A 17,212-nucleotide genomic window follows, 5' to 3' on the forward strand; every position below is an offset into this window, starting at 1 on the left:
AGTCTAGCCATTTCTATATCCTCCCTGGCTCTTATGAGTACCAATGGGTACTGGAGCCCAGCCCAATCCGGGGCTCCCCAGATCCAGTCCACATTTCACACCAAAGGAGACTGAAGCCTTGTCTACCCAGATGATTGCCTTTGTTCCAGTGCATGCTGTCATGAGTAGGAAACCCGACCCTGTCATGGAGTCGCATTTGTTTCACAACCAAGCCTATTCACAGTCACAGATCTTACGTGTGCTGGCAGAGATTGCAGTTCCACAGTGCTGAGACTCTCACCGGTGTGTACTATGATCTAGCCCAGCCAGGTAGGCACCCAGAGCTAGCTTTTGTGTGCACCATTGGGTGGTGCTCAGTGGTGGAAATACTAAATATCTTAGCTCAAGTGTCCCACATGTGCTGGAGCTTTGGTCTGACCCTTAAAGGTCCTCTCATTCCTCCCTCACAACCACTTGGTCTCAGTCCCCTCCTTTATCTGTAAGTATTGTGGCTTTTCCAGCTAGATTCCTTCAGTAGTCCTTCCTCACTTGGATATCAGTCCATGTGTCCTCCACACAGAATGGGGGTCAAGTTGCCTGTCCAACCTCACTGGGCATATGGGGTAAGAAAGGCCTGGTTGCTCCACCCAAGCATCTGATGAGTTCCCCTTCCCTTGGGTAGAGCTGTCCAGCCAGCCTCATTGTACATGGCAGCAAAGACATAATTTTAATCCACTTTATTTCCACAAGGTGAACTTGCCTGATATACCACAATTAAAAAGTGATAGCACCAGAGTTCCACTAAAATATAAAAATGCAATAAAAATGATTGTATGTATAACATTGACTCATACCAATAGAACAGATTCTATGCATTTCATATAAACAATAAAGGAGACAGTCACACTCCTCTAACTCGCACAATTTCTTTGATTTCAACCGAATAAGCATACCTTTTCTCCTTGTCTTAAAAATCAGCACTTAATTTTGATACAATCTTTTCTCACAGGCTTAATTTTCACCTAACCATAAGATTTTATAAAAATTTCAAAGAACGCAAGAACACATTTTCAATGATTTATAGGCATAAGCTAAAACTAACAGTTCTGACGATGTTTGTTGGGCATCTGCATTTCATGCTTCCAAAGTTGCCTGCTGTGGTCTTTACCCAATTGTAAGTCGATTCTTTGCTTTGCTGTTATTGAGCATCTTAAGCTCTTCATACATTCTGAATATTAATATTCCATTGGTTGCAAAATTGGAAAATTTTTCAATTTGATTTTTTTGTTTCTCTGTATTTTTTTACAATTCCTTTTGTAGTATAGATCCAATTGTTGCTGTTTTAATTGCATTTTCATTTTAGGTTCTTTTACAGGCAGTCTTTGACAGACTGCTTTAATTTAAATGACATGGAGTAAATTTTGAAGCCTGAAAATGTGGTGCTTCCAGCTCTGTTTCTGCTAATAATGCTATAGCTATTTCAGGATCTCATGTGTTTCCACATGAATTTCAGAATCATTTTTAAGATATATTTTTAGTTGAACGGATTTTTTTACAAACATAGGAGAGGGGGCCATTCATCTACTGAAGTACTCTCCAAATGCCCACAAGAACCAGAGTTGCCTTCATCCAAAATTATCAGCCAGGAGGTTTTTCCTGATAGGGCTATCCTCCACTGCTTTTCCATTCCACAAAGAAAAGTGTGATTCAGAATTGCAGTGATTGCATACAAACCAGCACCCCTCTGAGATGCCAGCACTAGCAGGTTAAGGAATAGCCTACTACAGCACTATGCCACGCGTATTTTCTAAATCTGAGAAAAATGTCACAGATACACTGATGGTCTTACAATCACGCTGTAAACTGCAATAGGTAGTGGGGACATTTGGATTGAATAGATTATACTAATCTATAAACACGAAATGCTATCCCTTTTCTACTATGATTTATTTTTCCTTAAGGTTTTGTAAGTTTTCTTTGTAGATATCTTGGCCATCCTTATTGAAGTATTTCAAGGTCTTTAAATTTCACTTTAGGATGTGTAAATGAGACTCACCCTACAAGTTCATAGTCAAGCTTTGTTTTTATATGTAAAAGTGATTGGATTTTGTGTATTTGCTGCACTGTAACTATCAAACTCACTTAAGAGTACAGTAGCCTCCGTGTATACCCTTTATGTCTACTATAGAGATCATTGTCAAGTGCAAACAGGGAGATATTCACCAATTTGTATCCCTCTGATTTCTTCTTATCAAATCACTTCCTATAATACATAAAGTACAACATTCAATCAGCAGCAGTGAACATGGCACTCTTAGCTGGTTCCAGATTCAGGTGCAAATGCTTTCAAACTTTCTCTGATCAATGTGATCATGGACCTGGGTTTCATATAGTGTTGGACTATGTTGAAGAATATTATACACTTCTCTGTTGAGTTGATGCCTTAATCATTATAGACTGCCCTTCATCTTTTAGAACAAGTTTTTGTAGCATGTATAGTTTACTTTTCATTTACGTTTACCAGGAAATTATCTGCCTTTCCTTTCTTTCATTATATTATTATTCTTGATTTTTCTCTGTATTATTTTTTTAAGCACTTTCATTATAGTAGATTTTGCTGGTAAGTTCCTTCAATTTATTTTTGTTCATAGGTCCTCATTTCACCTTCATTTGCAGATGAAAGGTTTGCTGAACACAGCATTGTGTATTTCAGAGTTATTTCAGGACCAGGACTATGTCTCCCTATTCTCTGCCAAACTGTAGGGTTTCTCATGACAAATCAGCTTTCAGTCTAATTGAAAATACTCTAAATACAACCTCACAGTTCTATCATGCATATTTTATAATCTTTATGTTTATTGTAGATTATTTGCTTATAATACATTATGATAAAGAATGATCTTGGTAGTACCAGTTAGTTGGCCATGTACCTCCTATTCCTGAAAGTATTTTCCTTCTCCACCTTAGGGTTATATTCTACTCATACTTCACTAAACAGGCCTTCTATTTCACTCTGTCTGTCCACAACATCAGGACATCAGGATATCTGCATTTGGTCACTTGATATTGTCATATGAATACAGAACATTATTTTTACATTCTGTATTTTTTTTCTCTGAGTTATTTCCAAGGTTTTGTCCTGCAAGAAAAGTATTTTTCTAATGTCTCATCAAGTGAATATTTAAGGATAGCCAATGTACTTTGCACTTATTGAATTCATTATTCATAATATTTCAGTTTGATACATATTCCATATATCTGTCTCAACAAAATTTTCTATCCACATAATATGTGGACTTAATAATCTCAGCAATGTGTTTCTGTGCATTAATTTCATGAACATTTTCCTGAATTCATTTCCAGGCATTTTATTTGCCTCTTCGTACTCGATAATCAAAGAAGATCAAGTTGTTAATTCATGGCAATGCTAATGAAGATAAATGATGTTTGAAGATAAGACCCTGAATTTATATGAATAACCCCACAAGTATGAGCTTACTACTACAGTGTAACATGAAATAAACTCGTATAAGATGTGAAATTAAAAGCCGACATTGAAATCATATGAGAATCAATATATTATTTTTTACACATTAAATAAGCTAACAAAATAACATTCCACATCACAAAAACTTCTCAGTTGAGAGTGGTATTTAAAAAATGTAAGTCAATAAAATGTATATAGAAAACCGTCATAAAATAACATGAAATCATATGCATCAAATGCATATTTAAAAGTAGAACACTGAAATTAAGTGAATATATTCAATATACAACACGTGATGCTCTTGAGAACAAACTCAGTTTGCTAACCTTATATGAGTAAAATCATTTTTAAAGATTTATGTTAGTTTTATTGGAAAGTCAAATATATAGGGAGCTGGAGAGTCAGAAAGCAAGATCTTCCATCTGGTGCTTCACTCCCCAAGTAGCTGCAATGACCGGTGCTGAGCTGATCCAAGGACAGGAGATAGGAGCCTCCACCAGGTCTCCCACATAGGTGCAGGATCCCAATGCTTTAGGCTGTCTTCAGCTGCTTTCCTAGGCCACAAGCAGGAGCTGGATGGGAATTGGGCTGCTGGGATTAAAACTGAAGTGCTTACCGGATTATTTTGCAAACAAGACAAGGAATTTAGTCACTATGCTACCATACTTAGCTCAAATAAATTCATTTTTAAATAGACTGATTTTAAGCACAGTCAGGGTAAATATATTGAATTCAATGGTACTTAAAATACATTAGAAATTATATTTCTACAAAGAAATTAACAATAGTATTATAATCATTTATATTATATAAGTTTCCAAAACAGACCACAAGATACAAATCTATAAATTCAGGAGTTTACAGGGTTAATAAGTTTTTTAATATTTACTTAATTGTGTTGGAATGTCAGATAAATAGAGAAGAGATGAGAAAAGAGGAAAATCTTTGCTGATTCTCTCCCCAGTTGGAGGCAATGTCCTGAGCTGAGCTGATCCAAAGCCAAGAGCCTGGAGATTCTTTTGGGTCTGTCATGTAGGTGCTGAGTCCAAAGACTTTGAGCTGTCCTCAGGAGCTTTCTCAGGCTACATGCAGGAAACTGGATGGGAAGTGGGGCAACTGAGACATACATTCTCCCAGGTGCATGCAAGGCCAGCACTTTAGCAACTAGTTTATCACTCAAGCCCAATAATTGGAAATTTGAGAAAAATACTCAAATAATGTCTATACTGTGTACCATCAAGGAGGAAGAAATCTTTGTGAAAAACACATAAGAATCTAAAAACATTTCAGTGAGCTTATACAAGGTCAAAGTAGAGATAATAATTATCTTAACAGATACAGTGTAGTTAAAGCTAGAATTGGACATGTGGTTGCTAGGCATTCATCAAGCAAAGGTAAATTTTGATTTATTTGTAAGTCAAGATTTAAGATTTAGGTGTTATAAAGAGCTTTTCATGAGCACACGCAGAAAATATATTACTCTATGCAAAAATATAAGAGGAAGAAATGTCAATATGTGAAAAACTTGGGAAAAAGACAGGCATGTAGATTTTAGCTGTGACAAAGTGAAAATAGAAGATATACTTGTAAAATTATTCATAATCTATCACATTGAAAATTATGGATGCTTGAATATTTCCCAAATGATATATTTTACCTTTTTGACTTAATTTATCAACTCTTGAAATGTTTGGCATATATTGATCACTTTTTTCAGAATCTCAACTATTCTTTTATCAGAGCTAATAAACACCAAAGGACTGACAGTGGCATACATGTTTCCCACAAGACTATGGAAATGCGGTATGGCTGGCTCATATTTCCACAATGTGTATAAGAAGGATGTGATGATAATATCGACACAGTACATAGTCACAAACAAGCTCACAATCAATAGGACAGTACAGGTGGCCCTTTTTGCTGGGGAGGTTCTTGGGGAAATGCTTTTGCTGCGAAGGTACTCAGATTTCCTCTGATGGCTACATAAGAAAATCACCATGTACATGCTGGAGAGCAGCATCATTCCTACAAAGAAGACATTCTGGGACAAGTTAAGCATGCGATATAGTGCCCTGACAATGGAATTAATTGAGGCGATTGAGCAGTACTTACTGACATTGAGTAGATTGGTCCTGTTAGAATGAGCTACAGTGTAGATGATCATGTTGCTATTGGAACACAGGTTGAAGCAACAAATACAGAAGAAAGCAATGGCAACATGTTTTGTGAGTTTATGTTTAAATGTTGACAAGTAGAAGGAGCTGGGACTGATGGTGATGACCTGAACAATGCTCAGGAGACAGGTGGTGGAGATGGAGAGACCCCTAGACACTCTACTCACATAGAGCATAAGTTTACAATTTAATTCATTTTGAAATACCAGGGATTGGAATATGTCTGCAGATGAAATATCTGGAGCCATAAGTAGCATCACTATATGCACAAAAGCCAGCTGACAAGTGATCATGTCTGTTGGTCTAAGTCTATGAATTTGTTGGATTGTGAAGATGTGGAAGAGAAGAAGGGAGGTGTTGGCTAAGATGCCAATGCCAGCTTGGAAAAAATACACATTTTTCAGCGATAACATTACTGGATTTTTTTTCATGTGAGCCTATTTGAAGATATTTCAACTACCTATGAAACAAAACACAGTCCTCATATCACCATAAATCTTTCTGTTTAGATTAAACTCATGCAAAATCATCTTTTATTGTACCCACTACTTCAATAAACTCCTAATGTTTACTGATAGTAAAACGTCTGCATTACTTATTCTATAGAATATGAAAATTTGTCAGTATATATCATTTTTGAAGCTTTTAAAGAAGCCTCTGTTTAGGCAATTCAAAATAATTCTTCAAAAAAAAATTCAATTTTAATGTGATTTCCCAAATATTTTGGAATAGTTTCTCTGTAAATACACACATACATGTGTGTATATATATATATATATATGTATATATATATATATATATAATATATGTGTGTGTATATATATGTTTGGTATATATATTTGTGCATATAATACTATATATGCATACATAAATGCATGTGTATATTACACACACACATATATATATATATATATATATATATATATGTATATATACACACACATACATAGAGAGAGATACAGATATGTTTGCTTTCCTGCAGCGATGGACTTGGTACACAGAGCCTGACAATGACACTCATGGACTACTGACTGATGGTCAATAGCAAAAGTTTATTAACAGCATCAGACTTTTAAAAGAAGTTTGTCCCTTAGAATCCAGGAGGGAGCTTGAGCGATTTGCGTTTCAACAGCAAGGTCTCCCAATGCTCTAGCACATCCTTTAACTAAACCTGTGAACCAAGGGATTTCCAGTTCATTCATCTCCATATAAACTGCTCCTGGGACTTACGGAGGAATTGCTGCTAGCCTCTCTCTGTGTGTATACACATACACACACACACACAAATACAAATATGTAAAGTGACTCAAATTCAGAAATAAACCGCAGAAATAGAAAACCTTTTCACAACCATATGGCATGCTATGTGGTAATGTAGGAATCAATGCTTTGTTGATTAAGTGGATGATGAACATTCTCCAGAGCTTAATCTAGTAAAGCAAAAAGAATTGTGTATCACCTTTGAACTCACTAAATGATTGACTGTTTACACATCTGAATGATCATAAACAACTCATTTTGTAATACACTTAAGGAAGAAATAATCTATTGGAATCATTATACATAAATATGTAACTGTATTGCAATATTCATATATTGTGAGTCATGCAGTAAAACAACTTAATAATAAAATGGTAAGCAGATAAGGATATCAGCATTTTCGTCATCCACCACAGCGATTTTTGCCTGATGCTCTCATAAGTTTTATCATATTTATAGGGAGAAGCATTTGAAGACATACGACAGCATTTACAACACTAAAACGTAACAAGAACTTTTGATGAACAAATATGTGTGAGTAGGTTGATAGTGCTGATTAACAAAATCGAGCCAGCTGGCAGAATCAACCAATAAAAATTATTTCCACTATAATAGGTTCAAATCAAGGATACTTTTCTTAATAAAATGGACAAAATTTGCATGAATAAAGAGAATAGAGATCTAACAGCATTGATTATCTGCAATGCATCAGCTGTTTGGAAATGTTGCATAATGCAGAAAAATGAAAAATGCATCATTAATCATGAGAATATGCAAATTGTGCAAATCATGTTTACAGAACCATTGAGAGATAGAAAACAAAAACAGAGGTAGCAAAAATTCAGTGTGAAGTAGGAGACAAAAAATGCAGCAAGATAAGTTAATAGAAAATCATAATTTGTGAATTTTCAAACAAAGAAAGTGCTGCATAGGATTGTTAATACCAACAGAATGCTGTAGATACAAGAAAGAGAAGTGAAAGTGCACTTTTAAGGTTTCACACATGCCAACCTATAAACCACTAAAACAGGAAGGCTATAGCCAGAGCAACCTTTCAAGTACTGAGTTTAGAAAAAGGTAAAAAATGAGCCCTCTGCTCCAAGTTCCCTGTTCAAGAACACTGAGTAGAAGATAAACGAACTTTGCCATTGTTATACAATATCACCAAAATGTACTGAGTCAGTTCAGATGTGTTACATTTTATTAGAGAAAATTGAAATCAATGAAGAAGTTAAATTTAAAAGCATTGCAATAAATGATAGCATGTGCAGTTGCAATTCAAGTCAGCAAAAATATAAAACTATGATCCTGCAAACCTATACACCCATGTGCTTCTGTAATTTATGAAGTTACAGGATTCATTAATCTAAGATTCATAGCATGATTTGAAATTTTTCTGAATGCTTCACTGAAAGATAGACTGCTTTATCCTAGAAGCCACAGAGACACTCACCCAGTTAAGCCTCTGATGGGACTCCATAGTGAAATAAATCCTCAAGGTGTGTTTATAGTGAGGGGATACCAACTCATCTTCTTCCAGGCCAATTATTCTCATTTCTCTTGTAGGAACAACACAAATTTGGCCTGTCATCTTTAGAAGAATATGCGCTTGAGGGAAAAGGTGAACTTTCCTGGTCTCTGGGAGACATCAGTGGAAAGCATCTGGGTGACACTCTTCTCACCTGTGGACTCATTTCTCTGAGGCAGGCCTGCCTGAACAGGTTGTCTGTTCTCAGTCCTTGTTAACAGACAAGAGGAAAACAATAAACTTAACTTCAGGACAAGTTCAGGCCACAGCTGGTTTCTCAAGAGAGCCCCACAGTCCAGGGGACTCATGATGACATCCCAACTGATTCTCCTTGTATGAATATCAGGGAAAAATAAGCACCTGTAAATGAGGGAAATGGTCCCCTCTCCCACACCTCCATAAGAAGAGATATGTTTATCCAATAAGAAACATCCCCGACCCAGGGCATATGCATTGGTAGCAGAATGCAGACTGCATTTCCTCCTCTCCAGGGTAACGCAGTTCCCTGGGACAGAAAGTATAGATTCCATGTCAACAGCACAGAGGATAAAGTTCAAATGGCCTATTAAGGATGCCACACCCACTATCCTGTCTTGTGCCACATCACCCTCAGCCTTCTCTGCAAGCTTAACTGACAGTCACTTTGTTTCACACATAGAAGTAAAGAATTAGCCTACCAGCTATACCCAGCAGCCACCTCACTTTCTTACTTGCCAAAGATTGAATCTTACATGAGTGTAACAGCTACATCTTTGATCCCCTTCATAAATCCAACACCTCCTGATTCTAAAGTGGTGATGCCAATCTTCTTCACATGCGTATCTTCACCTGCACACTGACAGTCTCTTGATTACCTTCTACTAAGCCTTTCATGTATCATCTTTAACTCATTGTTATACTGTTACCAATTGGAGCTGTGTGAGAACCTACCTTCCCAGTCACATATGAATGCTGCTTTTTGAAATGGAGGCTTCTGCAAAACTAAATATACTAGGTTTGCCTTTTCAGGCTCACGGTGTAGAGCTGTTGCTGTCGTTCATTATATTTAGTCAGTCAAACTGATTAATATATCCTCACTACTCAATGCACATTTTTTGTTGAAATACATTTTTCATGTCTGAGTGTGTAAATGAACACATTCATTGAGAAGCAGAAGTGCATGGAGAAAGGTAGAGTTTCAATGAACTTGTTTCCTGGCACAGAAGACTGATGGCTCAGTCTGAGTTTGCATGATGCTGTGATCAAGGAAATTCATCCACATGGCTTCCATGGGTAGCAAGAAATGAACTACATGATGCTGTAGCTGCTACCTTCCAGGGATTATGTTAACCGGAAGCAGAAATCAGAATCATACACCAGACTCTCTAACATTGGTATTTTAATGCAGAAAGTCAGGATTTTAACAATTGGCCAAAATGATGCCATCACCACTAAAAAGCTCTTCTCTATGCAAAATAGAAATCCATAATACATTATTCAGTGTGATCACATGCAATTAGTAACCAAAATGTATGCGTTGAGTTTAACTGAAATGCTGTGTCCTGCAATCAACATTTTACAATTCCAAATTACTACCCTATACTGTGTAGCATCCTTTGGAAACCAATTATTTAATTATCATGTCTTTAGTAAATGTACAATGAAGGCTTTTGAGGATGGCTGAGAATATCCTCACAGCTTTGCCATTTCACATTATCACTAAAAGAAACATTAATGTATGAAAATTTCTGCACTACTGCTTAAGGAGATCTACCAGACAAGAAAATTTCAGAGATCAGAGTTGGAAATGAAATTGCTTAAAATGTCTCAACAAAATAAACATCATTAATCATATTGGAAGAGAAGACTGGGACGGAAAGTTTAAGAAAGGATAACAGAGGTAAAACTGCTCAGTCAACAACGAAAAGCATTGATTTGTGTCTGTTTCTTTTACTGCTCTGTACCTAACACCTACAAGAATATCTGGTACATAATAGGACAACAGAATTTTGTGCCAAATTATTTAGTGAGCATACTATGCTTAGGGAGTAATGACAAATTACTGTGAACCATTATACACTAATATCTGCCTAAGGAATTTGCATGTATTTTAGTCTTTTCCTAAGTAATTTGCCCATACTTTTCTTTCTTGGTTTTCAGAACATCTCCACATTACTCCCAAAAGATATTTCTCTGGTTGTATTGAAACATGGCAGGGAACTGGAAATGTATGTGGTCATGCACTGAAGCAAACCATATGAGGTCATCCTGTCATATAATAGAATGCTGCTGTGAGAACAACTCATGCCCAAAGATGGCCATCACTAAGTCCAAGGATAGAAATCCACAAACACCATCATCCAATATGAAGTTCTGCCTCTAAGACTCTTCAACAAAGGACTGTCAACTTCTGGAAATAAGCATCCATCACACAAACTGGCTAGAATATTCTCAGATTGCATTCCAAACCTACTCCTACATCACTGTACATAATACATTAAATTCATCTCCAGGTATATATCCTAGGGCATTTTAAAAGTAGCTTTACATTTACTGGAACTTTATTTACAACATTAGAAGGTGAACTCAAGTCCTTTAAAGTTGAATGAATAACAAAACACTAGGAAATTGTGAAGCTTTAAACAAAAGGAAGTTTGTCATTGAACAAATGATGTATCTAGGAAATGCTATAGTGGATGAGATAAGTCAAACACAGAAAGAAATATACTGTGAATCCAGATGACAAATATGAGGGGAGGAGTCAATGATCAAGACAAATTATAAATAAAAATTAAAACCAAAATCAAAGCAAGGAATCCATGAGGAAAAAAATAAATATTTTACATGAAAACAGAAATAGGAAAAAATGGAGGATTTACACAGTGCTAGGAGATTTGGTATGTATAAGTTATAAAGAAAAACCCAATGCCATAACCTCATAGCTAATGTCAGCCATGCCCGCTTCACTATATACCCCGCCTCGAGCTCAGGGACTAGGGTTACAAAGACAACACACTGGGCCATTCGTGCAAAGAGAATGCCACTTTATTGAAGTCTAGCCTGCCTTTTATACTCTCTGGTTCCTTCCAGTATTTTTCCAATGTTCAAGCAGCTGCTAAGACCACCAGGGGCATCTTGATCAATGGGAAGCAGGGAAGCAGGAACTTGCGGTTAAGCCAGGACCTAAATGTATCAGGCTAAGATTGTGCATCCTGTTACCACCTGAAAAACAAGCTAAGCCATGGAGTTAACCCTTGTGAGATTGGGCCCTGCATATCCCCTTTTTTTGTTTTTTAATGGACACCTGTCTTAGGTTGTTCAGCAGTCAGTTGCCACCTTACCCATCATGGGGAGCCCCACCCGGGGTACGCGGAATCCCTGTCTTAGGTTGGTCATCAGCTTTGCCAGATCTTACCTGTCTCTGGCTGTCCATCACACATCATGCTCAACCAGACTTGAGCACTAGGGTTTTTCACAGCCGAGGCCATCATGGCTTTGCCTAATGACAACCCCCTCCCAGGCTTGTTGCCTGCATATGCAGCAGAGAAAAAGCAACAGTACTGCAATCATGGCCACGACTCCGCTCCATTCCTTAAATATCCATGCTGCTAGTCTAATGCCATTTAGAATAACTTTCCCTGACATGAGAGACACCCAGGTCTCATTGATCTTAATGATGCTGGTGGCAAGCTGGCTGGTGATACAAAAAGACATACTTAACAATGTGCAAGTATTATTGAAAATACTAACATTTAAGACTCCCATAGAGCTAAGATTTTACATGTATGCAAAACAGTTTCACCAGGAACCAGAGACCCTAACTGTATATCATCCCATCTGGCTTCTACATTTTCAGAGAAATGGACCCCAATAGTTTTTAGGAAAAAGGGGTGTCATTATCCGCTCTTAACTACTTCCTGCTAAGAGGGGGCGCCATTGGGTAACAACAGCAGTAGGGGGTTCATCTAGTGGTTCCTGATAGAAGGCAGAAGTCATCAGGTGTTTGATGTACATCCTGGCACTTGAAAGGTTTCTCTTTGTTGAAGTCCTGGGTAGTAAGTCCATTTGAATACATTCAGAAATATTCAGCTGAACAGACTTTGTAGGTCCTGAGAAAACAGACACAGACATGCCTTTCCCAGAGCTTAGTTGTGCATCATACATTATTTTCTTTTTTTTTTTTTTAATTTTTTTTAATTTTTAAAATTTTTTTTATTTATTTTTTTTTACAAATTCTTTTTTTTAATTATTTTGCATTATGTGGCAGTTTCATAGGCTCTGGGATTCCCCCCACTCCTCCCCATGCCCCTCCCCCACAGTGGACGCCCCCCACCCCAGTCTCCCACTCCCAGCTCGATGAGGTCATTGCAGAGTTCACTGGTTGACACTGTCCATCATAGAGTCTTCATTTGCCCATTTTTCGCTGCCAACATATATCTGAGATGGTTGATTGATGCTCTCTGTCCTCTGTCTTTTCTTGGCTAGGGTTCTGAGTCCAGCTGTTCATTGCCTCAATCAGCTTGTAGTTGCAGTTCTTGGACTGGATCTGTTTTCTGACTTGAGTTGCACTGGAACCAGTGGGTGTTGCAGACCAGGTAGGTTCTGCCCAGCACGCACTTGGCACTTGCATCAGCCAATGGGGGCTGCAGCCTAGTCGGGGTGACCTACAATGATCCCCACTAGGCCCATCCCCTATCCTGGTTTACCTGTGTGCATAGCAGACTAGTCCAGTCTGTCCCACATCCCGTTTAGCTCTTGTATTTGTCCCTGGGTTTTAAAGCTTAGTTCTAACCCACCAACTCAGCCATCCAGCCCCCACAGATGTTGTTGAGTTCTTCTCTGTCTAACCACCCCAGGCCCCTTCCATGTTATCATGTCCTCCCACGAGAGTAGTGATCCAGGAGGGGGGAACCCATTGTTTCCGTCCTGGATCTCTCTCTGTCCTGATTTATGCACTCTTCGGGTGGTTCCGCAATTTGAGTTAACAGAATTGTCCCCCAGAGCCATCATCTGCCAGTTGGTGTTGCGTCTAAGTCCTTACAACCCTCATCCATCCTAATTTATGCTTGCCCCAGCAGGGCATAATTTGTTCAACCTGGCTTTTCCCTGGTCTAGTTCCCATGCAGCACTCAGGTGTTGTAGCCCTGCTTAGTGTGGTCTGTCCCCAACCCAGCCCACTCTCTCCAGTAGGGGTAGCTGTCCAGCGAGGGAACCAGCCCCTAAATCCCCATCTGGTTCTGCCCTTCCTGGTTCTCACGTGTGCTGGGTGGGCGCTGCAGTCAAATCTAGTACCGGCAACCTCGCCTTGGCATTCCACATTGTACTCTGGTTTTGTCGCGACCAAACTCGGCCCAACCCACACTCTGTTCTGGTGCCTGGATTAGCCAGTGGATGACATGCACTGACCCAGCCTGGTCCGCCCCTGTCCCGTGCCAAATGCATGCCTGTGGGAAATTTTCCATGGCCTAGTCTGGGCTGTTTCCTATCGTACTTCTTGCGTTAACCTGGAGGGTCTGTATCTTACCAGAGTTGCCAAGGTTTCAATCTGCCCCCACCCTAAAAATGGAACTCACCCGAGGTACCCTGCTCCCGCCTAACTGGAGCAGGGTAGAGCTCAGGCCTTAGCCCGGCTCTGAGGTGGACCCCATGGCTGCTAACCTGGGGTCTCTGTTGCCCCCTGGGTCTGGGCACCGAGAACGCGCCCGCAGGGTTTGGCTCCATTCTGCGGCCGAATTGCATCGAATAGGGGCACCCCCGCATACCGCAACCTTGCCAAAGTTTCAATCTGCTCCCACCCTAAAATCGGAACTCACCCGAGGTACCCTGCTCCCGCCTAACTGTAGCAGGGTGGAGCTCAGGCCTTAGCCCGGCTCTGAGGTGGACCCCATGGCTGCTAACCTGGGGTCTCCATTGCCCCCTGGGTCTGGGGATATCATACATTATTTTCAATATGATTTAGCTTAGCAATTCACATTTATGAATAATTTCATCTATAAGCCAATTAAGATGGATTACATAGCTTGCCACATAAACATGTACATGTGTGTCAGGTAACACATATTATAAAACAAAACAGCTTTTGTAAGAGCTACTTGAGAATTCTCTTAAGTGTTTTAAAGTTACCAATTTTTTAGAATTACATTTTGCTCTTGATAAAAGGAATAAGCCATACCTATAGTTTACTATTAAATTTTAGCTTTAATGGTTACTACAGGTCTGCTGGAACCCTAGAAAATAAAGTGTCTATGTTTAGCACTGCAATGCCAACTGTAGGATTTTACTCACTCTTGTACTTTTTAGACCTGGGGCCTACCCATTATGACTGATGACACCACAACCAGATGGTCACTTAGGGATTCAACAATAAGAGGGAGTATACCAATAAACAGTTTGTTCCTCTAGCAGATGCCTTTCCTAGGTCTATTAGTTGTTGTTCTCCTGCCTGGGGAGAAAGCACCTCTTTTTGATCTGTTACGCAAACCTGAGGACTAAATTCTTTCCCTGTAAATTTTCATATCAACTATTCCTGGAGCCTTCCTGGCAGGATTGCATCTAGTCCTGGCTCTCCACTGGCAAGGTTTCTCACTATCTTTTCTGCAACCGCCCCCCATTTTTTTTCACAGGTCTAATTAGTTGTCTGTCCTACAATTAACTTTACCAACTGAAAGATACAATCTTTGAAACACATTTTTCTGACTTTGAGGCCGCCAAAGGCCCATCTCAAAACCAGAAGAGTTAAGCCTGTTAAATATGCCAAGAGGCCTTAAAAAATCAAAGATTCCTCATTATAATATCCATCCATTTAGTCAAACTGATTTGAACAGTAACATATCAAAAATTTTTATCATTTATAAATGATCACCCAAACATTTTAAAGTAAATACACATCAGAAAATATTCCCGAAAACACAGCTCTCTTAGATCATGAGAATTAAACAAAGGAACTAGTGCGCAAAATCATCCCACAACTTTCCAAGAATTCCAACAAATTCAAAGGTTGGGACAAGAATAGAGCTTACAGAAGCTGGATAGACATTTGATAAAGTCACCAATTAAACAGAGACCATCTAAAGCTCAAAGCTTCAATTCTTTTAAAAGTTTTTAAAATTAGAGATACATATATTTTCACTCTTAGACATCCACCAGTATCTTTATGTATGCACACTTTAAAAAACTTCAAATACAATAGCACTAAGCAATCCTCAACCATTTCTCCCACTTCATAGAAACACACCTCAACAAAAACCCTCCTCAAAACCAGGAAAGAGAAGTTCCTCCAGACAACCCTCCTATAGCTGGCTTGGGAATCCACAACCCTCAAATAAAGGCAGGTAAGAACTACCACAACAGGGACAAGGCCAAAGTCCCAAATTCTTCGAAGGGCAGACTCCAAGCATGCCCCTCCCTTGTTTTAAGGCTGGTAGGCCACGAGCATCTTCTTATCTTCTGTTTTATTGAAGACAGTTAAAAAAACTTCAATTTGGTTGTTGTCTTGGGAGACCACTTAGTAATTCCCTGAAGTTAGTTAACAATCAATAAGATAAAAACAACTCAAAAAGTGATGTTAAAACACTGTTGTTTCTCATAAGGAATTAGACTCCAACTCCACTGTCTTTTTTTTTTTATTGTTATTATGCATTATGTGACAGTTTCATAGGCTCTGGGAATCCCCCCACCCCTCCCTACGCCCCTCCCCCCTGGTGGATTCCTCCACCTTGGTGCAGTATTACAGTTCAAATTCAATCAAGATTCTTTCGTTGCAAACATATACCAAGCATAGAGTCCAGCTACTTATTGTCCAGATGGGTTGAACAGTTTCTTGGGGAGACCATTTCTGGTCCAAAGTTAGAGCTGGTAGAATATCATCCCAGTCAATTAAGAGTCCCAATATAACATTAACAGCATTTGTAACATTATGGAATTGACATGGTTTTGCGTAACCAGTATGTTAAAAAAAAAACCAAAAAACAACTCCACTGTCTTAAGGCAAAATTCAGAAATTGTACACATCATAACCAATTTCACTATACAATTTAAAAGAATTTATTGTTTTCCTGTAAGGCAAAATCTCACATACCTCCTTGTATGTAAGAACACAAGTAATTAACAATCAGGGCCAATTTCATGATTAGGAAACATTTCAACCAATGAGCATAAACACTCATCTAGTTAATAGCATATATAATGCAACAAATTTAGCATATTTTATAATATGAGATTATAATGCAAATTATTTTGAATGATAATTGCATTATTCAAATTTTGTCTCAATGTTTGAATGGTCTAGGGATCCTACTAGAACCCTCAAAGTCATGAATCTTGGTTTAGAACTCTGAAGAATTTAGAGGTCTCAATGAGTTTAACAAAAATTACCTTTAGCATTTAACTGAACATGTTAACAAATATTGTATGCTAGACCTAATCATTGCCAAGACAACACTGTAAGCTGAAGATCAAAAAGCAAGAAAACGTCATATGAACTGTTAAATTTGTTAGACCTCTCTAAAATTATTTACCAGGAGGAAGAGGGTAAGTCACGGTCCACCCCATCTCGTCTGTCAGTCAGTCACACATGCACCCAATATAGAACAAGAACCACAATTTAACAATTCAAGAGAAAGATAGAACTGAAGAAAGAGTATTAAAACAAAATCTCATTTTTGTCTGGACAAAAATAATAGAATACCAACAATAGTGACTAAACAAACATATGCATAATCACTAAACACATCAGAACAGAGACACATAACTCTTAAACCTTTTGCGACTTCCAATTTCTTCTTCAACATACTTTAACCTGGAGAT

This window comes from Ochotona princeps, chromosome 13 (genome assembly GCF_030435755.1).
Source record: "Ochotona princeps isolate mOchPri1 chromosome 13, mOchPri1.hap1, whole genome shotgun sequence".
In the NCBI taxonomy this organism is placed as follows: domain Eukaryota; kingdom Metazoa; phylum Chordata; class Mammalia; order Lagomorpha; family Ochotonidae; genus Ochotona; species Ochotona princeps.